Source organism: Typopeltis vanoorti, chromosome 14, assembly GCF_054136105.1.
Source record: "Typopeltis vanoorti isolate ZY-2024b chromosome 14, IOZ_Tvanoo_1.0, whole genome shotgun sequence".
Lineage (NCBI taxonomy): Eukaryota > Metazoa > Arthropoda > Arachnida > Uropygi > Thelyphonidae > Typopeltis > Typopeltis vanoorti.
In genome coordinates this window covers 110,557,782-110,584,297 of record NC_143562.1, presented here as the reverse complement: position 1 = coordinate 110,584,297, position 26,516 = coordinate 110,557,782, and the positions used below count along the sequence as shown (strand labels likewise).

The following is a 26,516-nucleotide window of genomic DNA, read 5'->3' as shown; positions in this document are numbered from 1 at the left end:
CCAATCAAATTCCTAAGCTTGTCATACTTACCAGCCCGATAATTCCATGTGTACCCTGTCTTAATTGTTCCACACCTTTAGTCCCCTCCCAAGTCAAGACCCTATGATCACTCTCACCAATTGGTGGCAACGTGGTCATATTTGTTACAACCAAATTCTCAGATGCAATTACTAGGTCAAGCACTCTCTGACCCCTGGTATTTTCCATTACATGCTGTCACAGATAGTTATCCCATAATAACTGCATAAAATTCAATTCCTTCCTCTCATGTGTCCTCTCCTCCTTCCAATCAATGTTACCATAGTTGAAATCTCCCATAATAATTACCCTCCTTCCACTCATTTCTTCTATTTGCTGATGCATACTATCCCCACCATCTATTCCATCACCTGGTCTATAGCAGCACACAACTGTATATTTTGTTCTGCTAGTTTCAATCTCACACCAAATAGCCTCAAATGTGCTCTTTTCTCTATCCTGCAGTTCAACTTTGATTCCCCTTGGCTGTAGCTCATCAGCTATCATCAATAACACTCCTCCCCCCAACATTTTATTTTCTCTGTCCCTCCTAAACACACTATAACCTACACATTCTATCCCACTAACTATATCATCTTCTGTCAGCCATGTTTCACTAATGCCAATAACCTGTGGCCTGGAAGTGCCAACCAGGCCAAAAATTCTTCCTTCTTGTTCCTAAAACTTCTGGCATTAGTATACATGAATTGCAGAAGCCCATTTGTCCCATCCCTATTTTGATACCTTATATTAATTACCCCATTCTGATTTGTTGCCTTTCGTACTCACTCGGGCATATTACACACATTCATACATTCAACTGTCTCCCTAAAGTCTGCATATCTACTTCCCCTCCCTCTTAATAACTCTAGTTTCCCTGATTCTGCACATCCACTTCCACTGCATTCAACACCTTTTCAAGTCTCCATACACCAAATCCATTCAAATGTAAACCATCCATCTTGTATAAATCCTTTCGCCCATCAAACTCACTCCACACATCCACAAATTCCACACTACTCCTCCTGCATAATTCACTCATAATGTCATTAGCAATTATGTTTAAAACCACATTAAAACTATTTATTTCAAACTGAGAATATAACCAGAATTTGCTTCATTTATTTAGAACAAAATGCTGTTTAATTGGGTCAGCCAGCAACCTCTGTCAAATGGAGTGTTAGAAAAATTATGTAAACTTGATTCAAAAATTTAGTGTTGATGCCATCTGCGATTTTGACAAAACGATATATCTTCCTACATTGGATGGTTTCCTTCTATAAACAAATTACACTGTTTGGAAAAGTTGAAAGCGATGGATCGTGTAATAGTGTTATGCTGTTCAAATGTCAGGAACTACTATACAAAAGCTTTTATTCGAAAAAGGGCCATTCCTCTGCTATAAAATTATTAGAATCGAGAGTTTACCAGTTCAGTATCATGTGAACAAAAATGCATAGATGATATCTGAATTTTTTAAGAATTGGCATATGATTTGGGACATTCAATTGCAACAGAATCAAGGATATTTTTACTGGTTCTTAGAAGTTGCTAATGAGGTCAGTACAAAAGTTAATAATTTACACATACACACACTGTACAGTTTATCACCAACATTTGATGAAGAATAAGCAACAAAGCCATTCGGAATTGTTCTGCTCACTATGGATTTAAGCACTCAGTCATGGATGTGAACCAAATCAGAAACTATGCAGTATTTGCATCTATTGACAGTTGTCTTTAATGCTATAGTGAAAATGAAGATTTTTAGGCAGAAATTTAAGCAAAATATTTCTGGACATTAGGGAAAAAAAAAAGTGATGAGGGCTACACTCCCAAGTTTGAACAAATGGCTAACCAGAACATTAGAAAATTTATTACTGAATCATGACACTATTTCGCATGAGAAGTTGCCTTCTTGCATGAAATATTATACTTGTGCAGATTATGTTTAATTGCAGTCGTCAAGGGGGGGAAAAACTAACAGGCTATGCTTGATCAATTCCTACAATCATTAGCTGCTAAGAACGTCATCTTATATTTAAATTGTGTATGTCATTAACTTTGCTATGCAATAAACAAAAACTTTTTTAAACTTGTATTTTGTCTTATGCACATAAAAGAAAAGTGGGGCACTAGGGCAGCTTCTTAATTAGTCCAAATTATGCTATTCCCAATATGACCCAGTTAAGAGAAATCCACTATATATAAAATTTTTTAATAATATATTATTTTAACCCAGGGAACTTTTTATAGAGTAGCTATCTGCATTGTGAAAATTTTTTCAGTAGACTAGTTATGAATTGTGGGTGTAAAGGTATACTCTTCTATCATTAATTATAGAAACTTTTTCATTATTTTCATGTATTCATTAAACATGGAAACTTCTAAAATCATTTCCATGTTAGGAAATATGCTCACACTTAAATACACAAAACATGTTGCTTCGCATATTTGTTTCTTCACCAGTGTTCATATATTCCTTAGAAAATATGTGAAGCTTCATGAGGAGTAGGAAGGGACAGTGTCTTATCACTGATTGAATATTATGTAACAGTTGAATTTTCTAGCTAGCAGCAAAAAAGCATTTATATGATAAACCATTTATTTCAGCTTTTGATAATTCAATATCCTTAATTCAAAACAGAGTCTGACCTGCCTGGTTGGCCAAGTGGATAAATTGGGTGGCAAAATTAAATAATTTTTGTCACCCAGTGTGAGACCACTCCATTTGTGGGAGGCTTAAAGTGGTTTAAAAAGCCTTGTTTGGTCTTTATTGCAAAGTTCCCAGATATAACTTGCCCACAGTCTGTGTGTAATAAGTTTACATCATTTTGTGGGTGGGTGAAATTCACATTAAAAAAAAATTCTCCCACCAAATATAGTTTTGCATCCTTTTTCCGTTTATTTTGTGACTGTGAGGGGTTCAGTTACTTCAGATTTACAGTATTTTTAAAAATACTTTAATGATATTGCAAAAAATGCTTTTCCTGTTTTTTTTTTTTTTTTTTTTTTTTTTTTTTTTTTAATGCTTACACTCAACAGACAGTAGCAGTATGTTCAGCTAACAAGGTAAATGTTGAACAAATATCATCACACCTTGCTTATTTCCTTGGGCAAATCTGCCAAAGGAAATTCAAGTTTCTTGGATTTTTTTTTTTTTTTTTTTGGGGGGGGGGGGCATCCACGAGAAATAGGTCAACCTATAGTATGCGAGTACCGTGGATGGGCAAGAAGGAACTTGTTCACGTTTATCTTGGAAAGCTGTGGATTGTATTCTTTGGGAAAAATAACATGGCAGACTGTTCCAGTGGAAAGGATTAATGAGGAAGAGGAAAAATTTATTCTGTGAATTTGGAGATGTGCTGTGAGGGAGTGTTTATGTTGTGCCCATACACGTGAGGTTGGTTGATCAACCTATAATACATTAGTACCGTGTATGGGTATTGGGTTGGAAAAGGAGGAACTTGTTTATATTTGATTTAAATGACTGCAAATTGTATTCCTTGGGAAACAGGGCAGGTGGGAGACTGTTCCACATTTCAGCAGTTGCAGGGATAAAAGAGAAGGAAAAGAAACTTGCTCTGTTTGTTTCTAGGTGTACTGTGAAGGGATGTTGAGCAGCAGCTGCACGTATTCCAACGAGCTTAATACTGAGTGAAGAATTATTGATGTTATTTCAGATGAGCATTTTTTATGGAAACATTTGTAGAACATACATACTGCAGAAACCAGACGTCTATGCAAAAGTGGGGTGGGGAGAGTTGGTAAGAGATGGGTAATTAATAAATCTAATTGCTGTCCTCTGTATTGAGTCAAGCATTTTGAGAGAGCTTGTAGGGGCCCCACCCCATATGTGGGAGCAGATTTGTGATTTGTACAATGTTAACAGCTGTTCAGGGGTGAAGGAATGTCTTGAGCGAAAGAGAAATCCTTGTTTTTTTGAAGCTGAGGATGCAATGGTTGTGATGTGTTTATGCCAAGAGAGGTTTGATGTGAGGGTAATTCCAAGAAGAGCAATCTCAAACTGTCTGGAAATATGGGTATCGTCAAAAAGTATACTGGGAAAAAATGGTTCTCTGTTGTTTATGGGGAAATAGGACAGAACTGGGTTTTATTAGCATTGAAATTGATGAAGTTATCCGAACCCCGTTGTAGGATGGCTTGGAAATCGGAACTGAGGGTGGTGGTTGATGTTCTGTAGTTTGAGGTGAGTTGTGTAGGGTAAGGTTTATCAAATGAAAGCAAGGAGCGTAGTGTGTGCTGTCATCTGCAAAACTGTGTATTGGGTTGGAGGTCAACTGAAGTAGGTCAGTGATATATAGCAGGAAGAGGATTGGTGATAGGACAGAACCTTGTGGAATCCCAACATTAATTGAATAGTGAGAGGATAGGGAGCCATCCACCATCAGACAGTGTGCTTCCAGACAGAAAGCTAGCAATGCAACTACAGAAGTCCTGGGTCAGACCAAATGGTAGTTTGCTTAGTAAGCCTTTGAGCCAGACCCGGTCAAAGGCTTTGGAGATATCAAGTGTAACCACTTGAGATTCGCCAAACTTCATTGCATTTGATATCTTTCTTGAAAAAGATATCAAGGATATTTTTTTCTTCAGTTCTCATGTCACCTTTTTCATCTCTAATGCCATTTACAGCACTCTCCTCCATTTTTGAGCATTCTCAATGGCCTTCAGGATATTTGGCCACCTTACTGATATTTATTTTCTATTAATATGTTCTTACCAAGGTCTTCCTATGACTTTTGTTTAGCTAATTTTACACAGTGTTTAGCTCTCTTACATTTGTCTCTGTGGTCTCTAAGAGCCCAAGCCGACTTATTCGCCAGTAACTTTCGATATGCTTTCTTTTTCTTCACCGTCTCTTTAACTTCCTTTGTTCACTGTGGAATTCTGAGTTTTCTATCCTTGCAGACTACCCCACCACATGCTTCTCTGGCTGAATCAATCAATGTTTTCTTCAGGGCTTGCCACTGAATCTCCAAGATTTTGTTCCTGTTCTCAAACTCTTTCATTTTTTCATGAATAATGTTTGTGTTTATAGTTCACATCAGAGAGATGCTCAACTTTTATTTACCCTAAATCTTTTTAATATGTACTTGTTTTCAGTATGAAATTCAATTTTATCCTGCTCAAGACGTGATCACTTCAAATTTCAAATCCTCTGTATGCTCTGATGTCTTGTATCAGTGAGAAAACATCACTATCAGCAATAACATAGTCAGTGAGACTTTTCTTATTCTTTGCCTCTTCTATCTATGTGAATTAATGCACATTTTTAAGTTGGAATATTGTGTTAGTAATAACTAGTCCATCCTGGGCAGAAATCCAACAGGTATTTGCCATTATTATTAGCTTTGCTCTTTTCTCTAAATTTTCCCAAAATATTTCTGTATTTCTGACAATCATTTCCTACTCTGCTATGTAGATCCCCAACAAGGACCAACTTTTCCTTTTTCACTGTGTTAGTTGTTTTCTCTAAAGCCTCAAAAAATTCCTCCACTTCTACCTTAGTAGAACCTTCTGCAGGACCACAGGCACAACTAAGTCTCATTGTCCAGTTCCCCATTCTGATATTTTCCCACATCACTCTTCTTGGTATTGTCTGTCATTCAAGAAGATTAGCCTCATATTTAGTGTTGAAAATACTATAGCTACTCCTTTTCCCTGTTTGTTATTGCCTGAATATAACATTTTGTATTTATTGCTTAGAAATATCTCACCTGTTTTGTCTTTTTTTTTTGTTGTTGTTGTTTCAGTCACTCCCTATTATGTCAATCTGGTACTTTTTCTGTTAGTTCCATTTCTTTGCCATTCAGTCTTATTATGTTGAAAGTACTGATCTTAAAATCTGGTGATATTGAGTTGCAGTGTGCTTCAGGATTTGTTCCAGTAGCTGACTTTTCACTGTTCGCTCCGGTTCACTGGCATGTTGTACCATCATTTTACTTGTGGTTTAAGCCAATAAGAATACAATTTGGTTGGCTCACTCCCAAATGCCAGCCCATCTTTGTTCATTCAGTTGATACCTAACACGGTGCCTCATGAGAAGGTGAGGATTGGACATTAGGGGAAAAGTCCTGGTCGGTTCTCTGCATTCATTCAAAACTATGTGGAGGTCTCCTCTCAGTTATAGCATCCTGGACGAATTTGTGATTTATATAAAGTTAGGAGTAGTTCGCTTCAAGTGAAAAAGAAAACCCTAATTTTTTTGAAGAAGTAGAGAAAATATTTGTAATATGCTTGTACCATCAGGGATTTGGGTGTTGTCAAAAGTAAGCTGGAAGAGAGGGGTTCTTTTTTATGTGATATAAGACAGAATTCTTTTTTTCTTGCATTGAAATTGACCAGATTTTCTGAACCCCAATGATGAATGTTTTGGGGATATGGAATATTTTGAATAATTTAACCATTACCAACTTAAATCTGTATTTAAGTTGGTAATGGTTAAATTTAAGTTTGTGCACTGCTGGGTTTTTCAAATGAAATGGAGGAATGCAATGTGCTGTCATCGACAACACTATGTATTGGGTTAGTAGTCTGCTGGAGTAAGTCATTTATATATAGAATGAATAGGATGGATGAGAGAACAGAGTCTTGTGGAACCCGTACATTAGTTGTATCCTTAAAAGATAAGTGACCATCCACCATTCACAAGTCAGAAAACTGGCAGTCCAAGTGCTGTTAGTGGGTAGGCCAATGATGAGAGTTTGCTTTACAGGCCTTTGTTTCAGACCCAGTCAGAGCCCATGGAGATATCAAGGGTGGCCACTTGGGACTCGCTAAACTTTTCCATGGTATTTGTCCAGGTGTGTGTTACATTTTGAGTAGCTCACCTGTTGCCCAACAGTGGCGAAATCCATATTGGTGGTTATTTATTAGCTGAGAGGCTTCCATATATTTTAATTTCTAATTAGAACATAAAGTGAAGTTCCATTACCATTTAATTTTGATGTATAGTTAATTCGGTATTCTCTAGGCTGGAATTTCATCCAGTGCTAATGTGCTCATGGAGTAATTACACCTGAAAACTCTGTTAAAAAACATTTCATCATCATCAGTTTCTTGATATTACCCTCCAAAGATGTACAGCCTACTGTGACAGTACTACATGATTAAGTTTACATTATTATTAAATCTATCAACTGTTTTCTTCGATATTATTCTATTACTTGTCTTGTTAGTACTTCAATATTGTCATATCTAATATTTTGATCTTCTAGGAACTTTTCATTGAATCAGTCTACCTAGATCTTCATCTGAGTTTTTTCCTGCTATCTTAGCATCAAATGTCTTTGCAATCCTTTTCTCTCCCAATCTGTTTAAGTGACCACACCACCTTAGATTAGCTATGCTCACACAGTCTTTAATACCTTTGATCCTACATGTTCACTCCCCTAATTTTTCTCATAACTAATATCTGTGGTCTCTAATCTTCAATCAGGCTCTTTGTTTCTAACCCATCTCACAGATTCACTTATTCTGTTCTCTATTCCCATATTTAATTTCCATCTTCATTTGGAAAAAAAAAACAAAAAAACTGCCTAAATAGCTGAAATCATTTACCTGTTCTATATGTTCTCCGTCCACGTGGTTAGCCTAGTGGCTGTGCGCTTCGCAACCACATTCCTGGGGAAGGAGTGTTCTAGGTTCGATTCCCGTTGGAGATGTGAGGAGCTCAAGGATCTTCCTTGAGCTCCTCACGTTTTGGGCACGAGCAGTAGGGCTTTTTTCCCCCAGTTTAGCTGGGGTTTTTTCATCCCACAAGCAGGCAAACCAGCCCCGTGAATACACACACACATACGGACTATGGTCATGAATACCTCCAATAGCGATGCAGCAGAGGAGTGGCGCGCCGGCTACATTATTTCGCCGTGATTCCTCATCTGAAAACCTGTCTGAATCAGATAGAAGGGAGAGATAGATATGTTCTCCATTGAGAATACAGCAGAAATTTTCTGTTCTGAATATTTTCATAGTTCTAATTATTTTTATTGCTGATTTTCATCCAAATTGGTTACAGCTGTTATTTAGTTATAAAAGATCCTGAAGACTAGCACTGGATGTGAAAATAACTTTATTATAGGTCTGTAATTATCGTACTACATAAAAAGAATTTAAAATACTACACGGTAAATGTTTAATTCATTAAGAAATTGCTGGTTTTTTTAACCATATACAGTTCTGTTTTAAAGACTGACATAAGTAGTATTTTAACTAGCTTGTTTATTTTAAATGTAGAGATTTAAGTAATATTTTTAAGTAATGAAAATAATCATAATCTGCATGCAAAAAATAAATAAATACATATTTTGTGTTCTTTCATTATCTGCTACCCACTTTAAGTTATGCTGCCAAGGTAGTGCTCTGATATAATCATTGGCATTATCAATCAGAAGTAGTTTTGGGAACCACTGATGTTAGCCAAGATAGTCACTTGAAAGAATCTAACAGTAATCCTTCTAGCATGGAAGAAATCCTTAGAAAGGAAAAGCAGTTGTGTTTATGGTAACTTAAGGTATCATAGGAACAATATTTTACAACCTCTCTCAAAAGTCTTTGAATAAATGGTCTAGTGGTCTTAATCAAAAAGAATTAATTACAATATCATGAATTTTAGGTGTGAGTGAGATGTTCATTTGAGGCTGTCTAGTGTAAGAGGGGTGCTTAAGGGTCAAAGCTGTATAACTGAGAGGTGACCTCCACATAGCCTTTAAAGGAATGTGGAGAACCTACCAGGGCTTCTGACCTAATGTCCAATCCTTACCTTCTCGTGGTGCACCCTGTTGGGTATCTTCCTGGAAACTGAACGAATGAGGATGGCAATTTGGGATTTAGCAGACCAAATTGTAATTCTTATTGCCTTAAACCAAATTACAAAATGATAGTACAACATGAGAAAATTTCATGCCAGCTGGGGTGTCGCCCGGTTAAATAAGGCCCTCGTTGTTTTCACCAGGGAACCAGGGCAAACAGCAAAGAGTCAGCTACTGAAAAAATCTGAAAAAATACCCCAACTCAACATCACCATAGTTAAAGATCAGTAATATCAACATAAGAAGCCTGAATGGCAAAGAAATGGAGCTAGCTAGGAATTAGATAAGTACCAGATCGACATAATACGGGTGGCTGAAACAAAAAAGACAAAAACTGGTGAGATCTTTCTGAGCAATAAATAAAAAATGTTATATTCAGGCAATGACAATCAAGGAAAAGAAGGAGTAGCCATTGTATTCAACACTAAATATGAGGCTAATCTTCTTGAATGGCAAGCAGTCTCAAGTAGAGTGATGTGGGCAAATATCAGAATGGGGAACTGCACAATGAGACTTATTTGTGCCTATGGTCTCACAGAAGGTTCTACTAAGGTAGAAGTGGAGGAATTTTTTGAGGCTCTAGAGAAAGCAACTAACACAATGAAAAAGGAAAAGTTGGTCCTTGTTGGGGATCTAAATAGCAGAGTAGGAAATGATTGTCAGACATACAAAAATATTTTGGAAAAATTTGGAGAAAAGAGCAAAGCTAATAATAATGGCAAATACCTGTTGGATTTCTGCTCAGGACATGAACTGGTTATTACTAACACAATGTTCCAACATAAAAATTTGAAATTGAAAGCGATCACTATTTAGTCTTGAGCAGGATAAAATTGAATTTCATATTGAAAAGAATAACATGTAAGAAAGTTTTAAAGCTAGTAAAAGTTGAGCAGCTCTCAGATGTGAACTGCAAACTAAAATACACAAAGATTATCAGAGAAAAAATGAAAGCGTTTAAGAACAGGAACCAAACCTTGGAGATTCAGTGGCAAGCCTTGAAGATAACCCTCATTGATTCAGCCAGAGAGACATGTGGTGCAGTACTCTGCAAGGATAGAAAAATCAGAACTCTGTGGTGGACACAGGAAATTAAAGAGCCAGTGAAGGAAAAGATGAAAGCATATCAAAAGTTCATCGCAAATAAGTCAGCTTGTGCTCTTAGATAATACAGAGACAAATGCAAGAATGCTAAACACTGTGTAAAACTAGCTAAACAAAAGTCATGAGAGGACTTTGGCAAGAATACAGAAAATAAATATCAAGAAGGTGGCAAAATATTCTGGAGGTTGTTGAATAAGCTTAGAAATGGAGGAAAGAGCTGTAAAAGGAGTTAGAGATGATAAAGGTGACATGAAAACCAGAGAAAAAGATATCCTTGAAGTATGGAGTAATTACTTTGAAAATTTGCTAAATGAAACAAGCAGTGATGACACCACAGTGATAAAAAAACACTGACCAAGCATGCAGTCAGGAATACATATCCATACTTGAAGTAGAAAAAGCCAAAGGCTTGAAATGTGGAAAGGCAGCAGGAGTAGATGATATTCGACCAGAAATGCTGAAGTAAGGTGGTACAAAAGTCTTACAGTGGCTGCACTACATAGTTCAGAAAACCTGGACGAATTCCTGATGATTGGAGTAGAGCTCTCAAAGCACCCATGTATAAAAAGGGAAATAAAACTGAATGTGAGAATTACAGAGGTATTTCTGTACTGAGTGTTCCTGGTAAGATATATGCAAGTATACCTGAGAAACGGTTGAGAAGAATTGTAGAAGAAAAGCTTTGTGAAGAACAAGCTGAATACAGGCCAAATAGAGACTGTCAGGATCAGATCTTCACTTTACGACAAGTAGTGGAGAAAGCATGGGAATATAACAAAGATCTCTATTTGAGTTTTGTAGATCTGAAAAAGGCATATGATAAGGTGCCAAGAAAGAAGATATTCAATACACTAATGTTATATGGTGTCAATGGGGCATTATATCAAGCAATATTTATTCTTTATTTGAGTTGAAAGTCAGCAGTTTCAATTGAAGGAAGTACAGGAAGATGGTTTAATAATAAATCTGGTGTGAGACAAGGATGTACATTATCCCCTCTGTTATTCATTATCTATATGGATCACATTATGAAGGAAAGTGGTATTAAACATGATATCAAAATTGGAGATGCTAATGTCAGCTCTTTGCTTTATGTGGACGATGTTATACTTATCAATAAATACATTACGAGTCTGCAAGATTGCTTGACTAAATTGAATAACTGTTGTAATAGATATGGAATGAAGGTCAGCAATAAAAAGACAAAGATAATGAAAATAGGCCGAATCAATGAAAATGTCAATTGCATTGTGAACAGAGAACCTGTGGAACAAGTAAAACATTTCACCTACTTAAGGATGACTTTTAGTGAAGATGGTAAATTAAATATGGAAATAGACAACAGAATCAATAAAGCGGGTATAGTAGGCTGTCAACTGAATAAATTCATATGGAGTAAGAGAGAAATTAGTCGGAACACTAAATTAGCTGTATACAAGATGGTGTTCAAACCAGTTTTAACTTATGGATCTGAGAGCTGGGTCAGAAGTAAAACACTTGACCAAAGACTAGGGACTGCAGATATGAGAGTCATGAAAGATTAGAGGCGTGAACAGATGGCATCAATGGCAATATCATATTAAAAACGAGGATATTAGAAAAGAACTTGACATTGTCGGCATCCAGGAATGCGTTAGCAGAGCTAATCTCATGTGGTATGGTCATTTAAACTGAATGGGCGAGGAAGGATTGGCAAAACAAGTATTCTCTGCCAGGTTGGCAGGAAAACGACCCAAAGGAAGACCAAGATATAGGTGGATTGATACGGTACAAAGTGCCTTAGACGACAGAAATATTAGATCTGATAATATTGGAGTCTTGACAAGTAACAGACTGATCTGGAGGAAAATTGTGGATAGGAAGATAGTAATAATGTAAATTTTTCATGTAGTACTATCATATCCTTTACATCCACTGAGGGTACATGGCAGGAATTTGATGATGATGATGATGATTTTACAAACTTTTAATCATGAGTAAAAGAATTAGTGAGCAAAAAATAGAAGTGTGAAAATTATTCGAAAAGTAATCTGATTGGAAGAAAAACTTGAAATAATAAAGAAAAATGAACAAGGCGAGTCCAGAACAAAGATAGGACAAGAATACAAAAATAGGTGAATCAACTGCTGAATACAAAGAGAAAGGTAAGGTTGCTTCAAGTTCATCATGCACTGAAAATCGTCATCATCAAATTCCTGCCATATACCCTCAAGGGGTGTATAGGATATGATAGTACTACATGAAAAATATGACATCATTACTAACTTCCTATCTACAATTTTCCTCCAAATCAGTCTGTTACTTGTCAAGACTCCAACATTATCAGATCTTATATTTCTATCACCTAAGGCACTTTGTATTGTATCAATCCACCTATATCATGGTCTCCCTCTGGGTCGTTTTCCTACCAACCTGGCAGAGAACACTTGTTTTGCTAATCTTTCCTCGCCCATTCTGTGTAAATGACCATACCACCTGAGATCAGCTCTGCTAATGCATTTCTGGATGCCGACAATGTCAAGTTCTTTCCTAATATCCTCGTTTTTAATATGATATTGCCATTGATGCCATCAGTTCACACCTCTAATCTTTCTCAGGACTCTCATATCTGCGGTCTCTAGTCTTTGGTCAAGAGTTTTACTTCTGACCCAGCTCTCAGATCCTTAAGTTAAAACTGGTTTAAACACTGTCTTGTATACAGCTAATTTAATGTTCTGACTAATTTCTCTCTTATTCCATATGAATTTATTCAATTGACTTCCCACCATAACAGCTTTGCTGATTCTGTTGTCTATTTCTATATTTAATTTACCATCAACTTACTATCCTTTACCATGGTAGTGTTCGTGAAAGCTATTGATAAGATAAGCGTTATTTTCAGTTATTGCTGATAAATTTACTTTAATATTGCGTAGTTTTGTTTGCCTTGCGTATCTTAGTGTGTCTGTTTGTGTGTTTTTGGTGTTTATAATTTATAATTTGATAAAATACGTTACTAGTAAGTATAGCTCCAGTACAAAGGAATGGTTCGCCATCTTCTTTCAAGAACGGTGATGTAAAGGAGATGATTCAGTGTACTATCTGCGAAATGTACGCTTTGTGGAGTGCGGTCAGAGTGTGGTTAGATGATAATAAAGGAGTGAATGTGTGTAGAAAATGTAGGGAGAATGAGAAATTGAAGTGTATTTCGGATAGTGAGTGTGATATTTTTGTCAAACTTCAGAATGAAGAAAATAGGAATATGACAAGAAACGGCGAGGTTGTACCAGAGAATTGTGAGAGTGTGAATGTAGAAAGTGTGAATGATAGTATTAATAGTTTTACAGAGAATAAAAAAGATGAGATAGATGCAATGAGTGAGATCGCGTTGTTGAATGGTGCGATACAAAGGGCAAAACAGCAGCTAGAGTATGAGCAAAAGTCGACTGATTGAACCAGCCAATAATAAAAAGTATGACAGGAAAAATAGGTGTATGAGTATGAACATGAACAAAATGAAGGATAGAGTGCTGTATGGAGACTCGTTAGTACGAGGTGTATTAGTAGAGGATTTGACAAAATTGTACCAACCTGGTGTGACCATAAAGGATGTAACTGAGTCTATTAGAGAGCAAAAGGAAAGGATGAAAGAAACGATTCTTGTGTCAGGTACAAATGATTTGAAAGGAGATAAAATGGAAATGATAGAAGACCTGAATGAATTGTTTGAGATAGCAAAAGAAAAGAGTGAGAGAGTTAGAATGATTAGCCTTTTGCCATGGTATGACAGTGAAATGTTTAAAAGGAGGGCCATAATTGCGAATGACTTTATGCGTGGGTTATGTATGACGAGTGGTTTGGAATTTGTGGATGTGTGGAGTGAGTTCAATAGGCGAAAGGATCTATATAAGATGGATGGCTTGCATTTGAATGGTTACAGTGTAAGGAGACTTGAGAAAGTGTTGCTGAATGTAGTGGATGTGCAAATTCCCTGAATTTGCACATCCACTAGATTTATTGAGGAGGGGGTTGGTAGATATACAGTCCTTAGGGAGGCAGTTGAATGTATGAATGAATATAATATGAGCGAATAAGGACAACATATCAGAGCGGGATAGTTAATATAAGGCATCAAGGTAGGGTTGGGGCTAATGGGGCTCTTAAATTCATGTACACTAATGCCAGGAGTATAAGGAACAAGAAGGAAGAGTTTTGGGCCATGGTTGGCACTTCCAGACCACAGGTTATTGGTATTAGTGAATCATGGCTGACTGTAGATGATATAGCTAGTGGGATTCAATGTGATGGATATAGTGTGTTCAGGAATGACAGGGAGAATAAAATGGGGGGGAGGAGTATTGTTGATGATAGTTGATGAGCTACAGCCAAGGAGAATAGAAGTTGAATTGCCGGATAGAGAAAAGAGCAAATTTGAGGCCATTTGGTGTGAGATTGTGGCTAGCAGAACGAAATATACAATTGGGTGCTGCTACTGACAAGGTGATGGAAAAGATCGTGGTGACAGTATGCACAAGCAAATAGAAGAAATGAGTGGAAGGAGGGTAATTATTATGGGGATTTCAACTATGGTCACATTGAATGGAGTGATGAGAGGACACACGGGAGGAAGGAATTGGATTTTATGCGGTTATTAAGGGATAACTATCTGCGACAGCATGTAATGGAAAATATTAGGGGTCAGAGAGTGCTTGAATTAGTAATTACATCTGAGGATTTGGCTGTAACAAATATCACCACATTGCCACCAATTGGTGAGAGTGATCATAGGGTCTTGACTTGGGAGGTGGCTAAAGGTGCGGAATTTTCAATTAAGACAGGGTACACATGGAATTATCGGGCTGGAAAGTATGACAAGCTTAGGAGTTTGATTGGTTCAGTGCCATGGCAAGTACAACTGCAAGGACTAGAAGTTGACAGTGCATGGGAGGCAGTTAAGAAGTGTTTGCATGAAGCAATGGCTGACGGTATACCTAGAGTCCGAATAATAAATCAAGTAGGGGTTAAATGGATGAATAACACCATTAAGCTTGAGCCAGCAAAAAAAAAAACAACTATGGAGGGAATTTAAGGAGAAAGGTGACCGGTAGGCACATGAACGGTATAAAGCACAGGCCAGAAATGTAACGACTATGGTAAGAAAAGCAAAAACAGATTACAAAAGAACACTGGCCATGCAGGCTAAAGAGAATCCTTAACAGTTTTTTAGATATGTAGCAAGTATATATCAACCAGGTAGTGACATTGTAGAATAAATCAGTAGATTATACGGGAATTGTGGTGAATGAAGTGGAGGTGAGTAGTCTATTGCATAAACTCAATGTCAATACATCCGTAGGATTGGATGGTATACCAGCTCGTGTCGTACGAGAAGCAGCTAAAGAACTGTCAGTACCCTTGACTTTTGTTTAATTTGAGTCTCGGGTCTGGGTTAGTTCTGAGGGGGTGGAAAGAGGGGAAAATAGTTCCACTGCATAAAGGTGGTTCCAAGACTGCTGTTGTAAATTACCGACCGATTAGCATATCAGGAATCGTTGTCAGGGTCTTAGAGAAATTAGTCAAGAAAAGAATACAGGATTGGATAGATGAAAATGGGATATTGTATGGGGGACAACATGGTTTTGTGAAGGTAGATCATGCCTCAGTAACTTGCTCACGTTTTATAACACAGTGACGGCTGAACTGGATAGGGGTAATGGGTTTACAGTGATACTACTGGACCTTGCCAAGGTCTTTGACAGGATACCACATGGAACCCTAATCAGTAAACTGGAGCAGATGGCGATAGATATAGGATTGGTGAGATGGATAGGAGGGTGGTTGAAGGAGAGATACCAGAGAGTGGTTTATTCAGGAGTGGAGTCTAAAAGATGGCTTGTGACTAGTGGTGTGCCACAGGTCTCTGTTCTTGGACCACTGCTTTTCAATTTGTTCATCAATGATATAGGAAAGGATTTGAGAGGAAGTGTTCACTTGTCTGCTGATGATCCGACGTTGGGTAGAGCAATTGTGAGTGCACAGGATGTCAAAATTTTACAGGATGATTTGGATAGTTTGGAGGACTGGGCTAGGAAAAATGGATGTCAATTTAATATGGCAAAGTGTGTAAGGTTATGCACTTTGCAGTGAAAAGAATAGCAGCAATATATCGCATTGGTGGAACCGTACTACAGGAGATTGATGAGGCCAGGGATTTGGGAGTGTTGGTGGATAGGGAACTGAAGTTTAGGGGGCACATTGCAACAGTGACTAAATCAGCTCACCAAATCACTTGGCTTCTGAAAAATACTTTAACATACAGAGACAAACAAGTTGTTGTTCCTCTGTATCGAGCCTTGATAAGACCCAATCTGGACTACTGTGCCCAGTTATGGGCATCAGGGTTTCTTCATGATGGGGAGGAAGTGGAGAGGATCCAGAGACGAGTGACCAAGATGATAGAAGGTCTGTGGAATGAACCTTATGAGAATAGGTTGAAGATTTGTGGGTTGCTGAGATTGGACGATAGGCGATGGAGGGGTGATATGATTGAGACATTCAAATTACTGAAGGGTTTCTATAAGATTGATCCAGAAGATATTTTTGAAAATATGACTGGTGGTGGGAGGACTAGGAGCCATGCATGGAAGCTGGGCAAGAGCGTGGTTTACAAGGGTGTTAGAGCTAGGTTTTTTACTTGGAGAGTGGTGAATGAGTGGAATAAGCTTCCAGAGTCTGTTGTGGGTGCTACGACCGTGAATGATTTCAAGGCAAGGTATGAAAGATACTGTGTGAATGTTGAATAATTGTTCTTGACATGATGTTAGGGCTTCCCTCAATGAGTCTGTCGACTCCTTGGAGTTGCCCAGAATAATAATAATAATAATCATCTTCACTAAAAATCGTGCCTAAGTAGCTGAAATGTTTTACTCGTTCGACAGGTTCTCCATTCACAACACAGTCGACAATTTCAATGATTCTGCCTATTTTCATTGCCTTTGTCTTTTTATTGCTGTACTTCATACCATATCTATTACAACAGTTATTCAATTTAGTCAGAGAATCTTGCAGACTTGTAGCGGATTTATTTAGAAGTATAACATCGTCAGCATAAAGCAAAGAGCTGACATTAACATCTCCAATTTTGATATCATGTTTAATACCAGTTTCCTTCATAATGTGATCCATATAGATAATGAATAACAGAGGGGATACATCCTTGTCTCACACCAGATTTAACATTAAACCATCTTTTAAACCATCTTCCTGTACTTCCTTCAATTCTAACTGCTGACTTACAACTCAAATAAAGACTAAGTATTGCTTGATATAATGCCCGATTGACACCACATAACTGTAGCATATTGAATAGCTTCTCTCTCTTGGCACATTGTCATATGCCTTTTCCAAATCGACAAAAGTTAAATAGATCTTTGTTATATTCCCATGCTTTCTCGACTAATTGTCGTAAAGTGAAGATCTGATCCTGACAGCCTCTATTTGGCCTGAATACAGCTTGTTCTTCATCCAGCTTTTCTTTCACAATTCTTCTCAACCGTTTCTCAAGTATACTTGCATAGATCTTGACAGGAACACTCAGTACGGAAATATCTCTGTAATTCTCACATTCAGTTTTATTTCCCTTTTTATATATGGGTACCATGAGAGCTCTACTCCAATCACTGATAATTCGTCCCTCTGTCAAGGCTTTCTGAACTATGCAGTGCAGCCACTGTAAGACTTTTATACCACCATACTTCAGCATTTCTGGTCGAATATCATCTACTCTTGCTACCTTTCCACATTTCAAGCCTCTGATGGCTTTTTCTACTTCAAGAATGGATATGTATTCCTGACTGCATGCCTGGTCAGTGTTTTTTACCACTGTGCTGTCATCACTGCTTGTTTCATTTAGCAGTTTTTCAAAGTAATTACTCCATACTTCAAGGATATCTTTTTCTCCCGTTTTCATGTCACCTTTATCATCTCTAACTCCTTTTACAGCACTCTTTCCTCCATTCCTAAGCTTTTTCAACAACCTCCACAATATTTTGCCACCTTCTTGATATTTATTTTCTATATTCTTGCCAAAGTCCTCTCATGACTTTTGTTTAGCTAGTTTTACACAGTGTTTAGCATTCTTGCATTTGTCTCTGTATTATCTAAGAGCACAAGCTGACTTATTTGCGATGAACTTTTGATATGCTTTCTTATTTTCCTTCACTGCATCTTTAACTTCTGTGTCCACAATGGAGTTCTAATTTTTCTTGTCCTTGCAGACAACTTCACCACATGCCTCTCTAGCTGGATCAATCAGGGCTTTCTTCAAGCTCTCCACTGAATCTCCAAAGTTTGATTCTTGTTCTCAAACTCTTTCTTTTTTTTTCAATAAGCTTTGTGTAATCAAAGTATTATAATATTAGAGAGACTTCTTTTTACATGGATCGAAGATTGTAACCAAAAACAAATCCCTCTAAACACTGGCCTTATTAAATCAAAAGCATTGTCTCTTTGTAACCTGGAAAGAAAGGGCTATCAATGATGAAAAAGAAGAAGAATTCCACATAAGTGCTGGGTGATTGGAGCGTTTCAAAAAGAGAAATAGCCTATATAATGTTCTAATCACAGGCAAAGCTGCAAGTGCAGATAAGGAGATAACCAGAGATTCTGATGAAAATTGTGTAAGAATGAGACTATTCTAATCAACAAATATTTAATGTCGATGCAACCAGCCTTTTTTTGGAAGCAAATGCCTTCCAAAAATTTTCTAGCCAAAATCTCAGCCTGGTTATAAAGTCTCAAAGTAGAATGAAATTACTGCTAGCAATATGCGCGCCGTTTGGAAGCACATTCTTCCACATTATGCAAATGATTTTAGAAGCTTTTCAAATGAATCTAAGTTAATTAAATCTCATTCTGAGAAGTTGAGCGATTCCAACCTGCTAAATTTAGATGCACAGCGGGAATATCCTGAAGAATATGAAAATAATTTAATCATCGACAAGCCCAAAGAGTTTTCACAGAAACAATTTGAAAACAGTTTTCTTACAATCGAAGTTTTTAAGCAGCAATACTTAGATACTGACCCTGGTGAAGAGAGAACCAGTAAAATTTGCAGAAGAAGCAATAGAGCCACACCGTCAGTTGTATGAAAAAAAGAAACAGAATGCCCTCCAAACTACGTTAGCTCAATTCTTTGTTAAGAAGCAGAATAATAAATTTATATTCTGAATATGTTTATTGTCTTTCAGCTTCATGGCTTTCCTTTAACTAGGCCCTGAGACATACCCTAATTGTTTTATAAAAAAAATTAAGGGTCAAAAAAGAAATCTGAGGAAAAAATTATACATTTTCCCATAGATTATTATATTCAATTAGTGCATTTTCGATTAATGCGCCTGTTTTAAAGAACGCATTAAGCACATTAATTGAGGGATTGCTGTATTATTCAGTGTAAAATTGATTACTGTATTATTAAATTGATTTTAATGATGTTGGTTTGAAGATAACAGTAGTGAGAAAAATATTTATGCATTGTAACTCACCATAGAAGTCTGCTGATCAAGGGAAGCAGAAGAAGGATGTCGACTTCTCGGCAAAACACTTATCACATACACATGCCAAAATTTATATATGCAAAATATGTAATTTAATAAATAAAAATGTATGAATCTCTCAATAGTTAAGACTAGTTCCAACACTAATTGATATTTTGATTTTAAAAATGCAGCACTTTAACACAGCAATTAAAAGTTATTGAAAAAGTTAAACTTGGTTTCTTTTATTACAACTGAGTTTTTGAAGATTTTAGTTAGGCTAGCAAGACTTTTGTTACCGTTTTCTGTCCATGAGCTCATTAATTCTGGAATGAATTGAAGTGCTAGCCAAATGGAGACATTCAGAAAATTGCAGGTGGTTCCTCTGTTTCGTTTTAAACACAATCATGGCAGAAAATGCAGTTTCACAAAGATATGTGGTGGAAAAACCAAGAAGAAATCTCATTGCTATTTCATGTAAATTTGAATTTCATTTTTTATTCTTATCCAGAATTTCAAATTACTAGAATTAAAAGTACTTTCCAATCCTTTGTCTGATGATGATGATTCAATAAGTTAAAGAGTTTCTTCATGGGAAAGGGCTGTCTCTTTGTGTTTCAACATAGGGGTTCACAATCCACATATTTTGCCTCTGGGTATCCTCATGTTCAGGATAATACTTTTCGAATGACAACAGCAGCATCTTCAAGTGGGTTGCGATAATATCTGAAACTGAATTCTGTGAATAGAAATCATCTGCTTCCATAATATAATCAGAGTACGACTGAAACATTATATTTTTTTTTTTTTCGGCAATCATATTAAGCCAGAGTTTGAGTTTCTTTTTGAATGATTTGATCTTGTTCCAAACATTAAATATTGTTGCATCTGAACCTTGAAGTTTTAAATTCAACTCATTTATGTAAGAAAATATGTCGCTGAGATATGCCAGCCTGGCTACCCATTTCTTATCCTGGAAATAATGGGACAGGTCACTTTTCTTATCAATTAGAAACAGCTCGACTTCCTTTCGGAGTTCATATAACTTCTTGAGAACTTTACTGCGAGACAGCCAATGAACTTCCGAATGGAAAAGAAGATTTTGATGATCAGAGCCCATTTCATTACACAATGCTCTTAACAGTCTTGTATTTAAAGCACTGTTTTTTATATAATTAATAATTTTAACAGAAGGACTTCATTAAGCTCAGGTATCTTTTTTTTTTTCCCTTTGGAGGCTAGATTTTCCCTATGAATGTAACAATGCATTGACAATAAGTTATTGCCCATCATATCCTTAATTTTAGTGACTAAACCTTTGAGCACAGTTAGTAGTTGGAAGGGGATCAATCATTCATTGCTACTGGTACACTCTCTCTCGATGAGTCTTTGGACTCCCAAGTGGTGTCACATTATAATAATAAACCTGAATTTCTACCTGTAAGACAGGCAGCACCGTCAGTATAAACTCCAATGCAATTTTTCGAGACCTCTCTCTTCAGTGAAACGATTTAAAACTTCGAAAATTTCACTGCTGGTAGTGTGCATAGGCAATTCAAAAACACTTAAAATGTCTTCCTTCATGTCGCTTTCATCATGGTCAATATATCGTACATACATAAGTAAAATGCTGTTGTTCTGAATATCTGTAGATTTGTCCAGTTGTAATGCAAACAATTTCAATTTTTTCAATGAGTTGCATTTCTTAATCTTCTGCCATATCAGATATATCCATCTTTCAACTGTATCATTCGACAATGGAATGTCTTTCATTTTACTTGCTGCAGACTGGCCTAATACTCCATTACAAGCAGCAATCAAAGAAAGCTTAACGAGTTCTTCACCAATGGAATATAGTTTTTTACATTTAGCTATCTGTAATGATATTAAATAGGATGGAGTCAAAAGTGAAGTGTCAGTGGTTGAAGTTTGTGAAATAATTTTCTTTGGATTTGTTGACTAGATCAGAATGTTTTGTGTTGAGATGTCGGGTAAGTCGTGATGGCTTCACAGCTTCATTTCCCAGAGCAGTAGCACAAATGATACGTTGAGGTTGTGGCAATTGGTTAGTGTGAGGGCACTGTATGAAAACTAATTTTAAATAGCTGTCCATGTACTTACGAGTGAATGCAAACTTTTTTTCTATGTGCTGATAGTTTTCCCCTCCTTTTGTACATCCTGGAGATCCTCTGTAGCTTTGAGGTGGATGAATCACTATTTTTGCACCACAAACACCTTCAATAAGATATTTCTAACACAAAAATTAAACAAAGTCCCTTATCTCTCATTCATATTAAAATTTAAATCTGCAGGCTTATTACTTTTAAAAAAATCAGGGCACTTGGGTTTTGAAACAAGCACTTAAACAGTGCAATGTGAACATGCGAAGAAACACTATTCAGAATTACTAGATTTGAGAACTGGACACAGACTGCCTTGATCTTCAATATCAGTGGAAAAATTTTCTTTATACTTCCTTGCTGATTGATTACTGACATTTGTAACACAGATATTTCATTCAGTTTTGAGAATAGAGTTGTTCTCAGAGCCAATTACAACAATGAGGCCCATTGTGTAATCGGCTTACAGGCAATTTCTATGACCAGTCATAAACATTGGAATTCCCTTTCCTGAATGTTGAAAGATTTATTTGTCTGAAAATTCCCAATCGTTCATGAATACTTCCATGTTTAAAAATATGCAGCGTGGTCACTGACATTTGTTACACAGATGTTATTTAGGCGTTCTGGGTCTGAGCTTTGACACATTTGCAAATATTATTCTCCTCAGAATATTTCCACTATAAAATATTTATTCATGAAAAATGCTTAGAAAACTAAAATGACAAATTCCAGGAGAACCTCTCATGGTCCGGTATATTTGATGCCAGGGCCATGGCCCGATGGTTGAAAAACACTGGTTTAAAAGAAATCAATATGTTGTATAATTTAAGAACATATGAAATTTTTTCTGGGTGTGTTGATGTAAAGATGTTAATAATTTTACTTGGCAGGAAAAATGCCATACGCAGGTTACAGGCACAACTATAATAGTTACCCCTCCTTGACAACTCTAGACACACCAAACCAACTTCTCATCCTCCTTGATTATACCTTCTATCCCAGTGCTCTAGAAATGTTTCCACAGAGTTTTCTCCTAGGAACTACAACCTCCAGTTGTTCAAGAAACGTATTTAAAATATATCTGTGAATGGTGGTGTTGTTTGAAATTACAGCCAAAGCAACTAAAGCTTCACACCACTGGATTTCATCTGTTAATTCGGGAGTGTTCTTCTGAGCAATGTTAAAGATACCAAGCAATTTTATAAGCTAGGTTATAATCCTTTTTCCCAAGCAAGCAAACAGACAAGTAAGTCAAGTTTGCACTTGAACATAGTTCAAGTCTGAGGCAACTTGTGGAAAAGGTGGAGTAAGCTCCGATCACTTTCCTTAGTATTTCCCCCTAATGCAAAGCACATCCCCTTACGGAAATGTATGATGCTATGCATTAAAGGCAAGGGCCGCTACCCAGACCGTTTTCGACCTTTACTGAGGTTTCATCAGTGGGAGCCTCGGAGCTTACTCTACCAAAAGTTGCCTCAGACTTGAACTATGTTCAGGCGCAAACTTGACTTACTTGTCTGTTTGCTTACTTGGGAAAAAGGATTAAAACCTAGTTTATAAAATTTCTTGGTATCTTTAACATAGTATACCCAAGTTAAAAAAGTTTCTACATCTTACTCTCATCCTGAGATTTTTATTTAATAAGGTCAAAGCACCTTGTGGCAACTTGTTTAGGTAAAATTTATAAGCTCTGCATTACTTCAACCTTGGCATTTTTTTGGGTCTGGCTTCCACTGACGAGAGCTCAATAAAGGTTGAAAATGGTCTGGGTAGTGGCCCTTTCCTTTAATGCATAGCATCATACATCTCTGTAAGGATATGATGTACTTGGCATTAGGGGGAAATACTAAGTGATTGGAGCTTACTCCACCTTTACCACAAGTTGCCTCAGACTTCAACTATGTTCAGGTGCAAACTTGACTTACTTGGGAAAAAGGATTAAAACCTAGCTTATAAAATTGCTTGGTATCTTTAACATAGTATACCCAAGTTAGAAAACTTTCTACGTTCTTCTGAGCAGTTTACCTGTTTTGAGAGATGACAAGTCAGAGTTTCTGGGAGGGAAACCTCTGTCACCTCTGTATGAAAGTGACTAATTCACCTTTCAATGAGAAGCTCTTATAAAGGTCCTCTGCACCTTATAATTGATTTCTATCCAGGACCTTTATAAGATGCTCTTATAAAGGTCCTGGATAGAAATCAAACTCAAGTCCTTCTAATCAAAGATTTGTACCTGTTTGTTTAATTCATAGTCATTTCACTCTTTGAGTGAAGTGACTATCAAATACATAAATCATTCTATGACTACTTCTATACATAAATCATTCAACTGAAACTCTCAATCATATCTACAACCACTTAAATGCTAATCTTCATAACATTCTCCAGGAGAAAGATAACCTACTCAAATTCAATTATTAAATCAATCCTAACTTACTGTTAACAAAAGAGATATTCTATTTCATTTTACTTTTAATATCCAGAAACTAGCCCAGAAGAGATTTGCATTCCTATAATAACAATAATTTCAAGTTGCTCTTGGCATGGACATCACATTTATAATTGGTATTCACTTTTTTGCATAAGCTAACTGTTTCATTCCAGAAGATACTTCGCACCTAAATTACCTCCATCTACAAATGTCAAATCTATTTTGGATTGCTTCCACATTTGGGAAGGTACTACCAGAACTGCCTTAATTCTAGATTCCAATCAGTATAAAGCAACCCCCCACCACCACCACTCTGCCCATCCTGTCCAATTTAATACTCTTAGGCACACAGTTCTGCTAAGTGTCTCTACCAATGGACACTTCCATATATGCTATTCATCTGAGCCTGAATCTATAATTCCAACACTCCACTTACATCCTGTGAAAAGATAAAACAACAATTCATATATCAAGTTCTAAAAGGATTGCATGTCACTATGAAGTTGGATTATGAAAATGTTGATAACAAAGCTTACTTAACTGGGATGGAGCTCCCCTTTACTAATCAAAATGGTAGGCTATGTTTAAAACAGATTAGAAAAACAAAAATTGCAAAAAAACATCAGTAGAGTGGAAGTGACAGAGGCCATGAAGAGAATGAGGAATGGAAAATCAGTGGGCCCGACAGGATTCCAGTGGAGGTATAGAAGGCACTGGGGAAGAGGGAATTGACCTGCTGTGGGACCTGTTCATGAAAGTTTGCCAACAGGAAACTATACCCGAGGAATGGAGGGAGAGTACTCTTGTCCCCATCTACAAGGGTGAAGGGGATGCACAAGACTGAAAAAATTACAGAGGAATAACGTTGATGTCCCACACAATGAAAATCCTAGAAAGGGTTCTTGATGGAAGATTGAGGAAGAGGTGGAGATTGCAAAGGAACAATTTGGCTTCATGTCTGGTAGATCAACAAAAGATGCCGTCTTTGGGTTACGGCAGATGATGGAAAAGTTTCGAGAGAAACAACGGGAGCTACATCTGGCATTTATTGATCTGGAGAAAGCATACGATAGCGTGCCAAAGCAAGAAGTCTGGAGGTGTCTGAGGGAGAAGAAGATTCCGGAGAAATATGTCAGGTTGGTGCAGGAGATGTACAGAAATGTGAAGACAGTGTTCGGACCCATCTGGGACAGACAGAAAGTTTTCAAGTAACAGATGGCTTGCATCAAGGGTCAGCATTAAGTCCGTTTTTATTTAACATTGTGACGGAGGAAGTGAGAGAAGATGCGCCTTGGACAATGTTGTATGCAGATGACATTTTACTGTGTGCAGATTCAAGAGAAGTGGGAACTAAACTGGAAAGATGGAGAAAAGTACTGGAAGAGAGAGGTATGAGACTGAGCAGAAGTAAGACAGAGTATATGCGTTGCACAGTGGGCGGCAGCCAGGAGACAGATCTGGAGCTGGAAGGAAATGTCATCAGAAAGGTGAGGGACTTTAGATACTTAGGTTCAATAGTGGAAGAAGATGGAGGAGCTGAGAAGGAAGTGGGATGCAGGATACAAGCGGGTTGGAGGAACTGGAGGGAGATGGCTGGAATGTTATGCGATAAGAAGGTGCCAATCAATCTGAAAGGCAAAATCTATAGGACACTAGTGAGGCCAGCTATGACGTATGCTATGGAAACTGTGGCCCTGAGGAAAAATAACATCAGCAGGATGGAAGTAGCAGAGATGAGAATGCTTATTTGGATGTGCAGTGTGACCAGAAAGGATAGTCTGAGAAATGACTATGTGAGGGGAACAGTGAAAGTTATGAACTTAGGAGCGAAGATACAGGAGGCAAGGTTGAGATGGTTTGGTCATGTGATGAGGAGGGAGGACGAATGTGTGGGAAGAAGGGTCATGCAGATGGATGTGCAAGGAAGGAGGAAGCATGGACGGCCGAAGAAGGAATGGAAGGAGCTGGTAGAAGAGGACTTGAGAATGAAGAACTTGGATGTGTTGACAGCCCAAGATAGGAGGATGTGGAGGAGACTCATCATCAACAGTGACCCCACTTAAGTGGGAGAAGCTGCAAAAGAAGAAGAAAAACAAAAATTGCAAAAAAAAAACAATTTTAAATATACCTTGATTTTTTGAAGATGATCATGTTACATTCGGTATGGAACTTGATAATGGTGCCAATAAAACCTATAAGAAAGCATCACAAACCAATTATACAAGTTTTTTTTTTAATTTTTTTTTCATTGTAGTAAATCTGTAATTTTGAGTCATTTTTCTTATTTCTTCTGTATATTGTCTCATTCTTACCATTACATCTTATTCATTGTTTCTATATTTTATGTTATTTCAAATCTAATACTATTTATCAGAATCATTTCAAATCCCATACCAAATGTACCTCATCATAAATAAAATCCAGGTATGTTTAAAATTTTATACTCCTTCTGATCAAATTTTTTCATTACTATCTTGTTTTTAGCAATTTATATTT

General features: G+C 37.0%; 1 protein-coding gene across 3 annotated transcripts in view; it reads right to left on the bottom strand.

The window, feature by feature from the left end:
- LOC150099834 (leucine-rich repeat-containing protein 49-like) overlaps positions 1-26,516 on the bottom strand; it is an 853,241-nt gene that overhangs the window by 629,735 nt on the left and 196,990 nt on the right. The window lies entirely within an intron of this gene.